The following is a 348-nucleotide window of genomic DNA, read 5'->3' on the forward strand; positions in this document are numbered from 1 at the left end:
CTACAAGGGAAATTAATATTCGTCGGTGATTACCAACGGATCACCTAGAAAATACTAATGGTTCCGGTAGAACCGGATGTTTTTCAAGAAAATACAAACGGAAAAATACATGGGTAATCTGTCACTGATTCGATTTTTCCACCAACTTTTATGACGAATCACCTACTTCTATTATGATCAATAGGAAGATTTGTAACACACCCATTCCGAAGGAAGGGAGGTTACTTCAAAACGTAACGGAGCCGCTATATAAAACCTCCAAAATATAGTCTCCAATACCAAATAGTAACTTAATAAAGATCGACATGCATATTATATATATATATATATATATATATTATATACAAA

The sequence above is a fragment of the Cynara cardunculus genome (genome assembly GCF_001531365.2).
Source record: "Cynara cardunculus var. scolymus isolate 2C chromosome LG 13, CcrdV1, whole genome shotgun sequence".
Classification (NCBI taxonomy): Eukaryota; Viridiplantae; Streptophyta; class Magnoliopsida; order Asterales; family Asteraceae; genus Cynara; species Cynara cardunculus.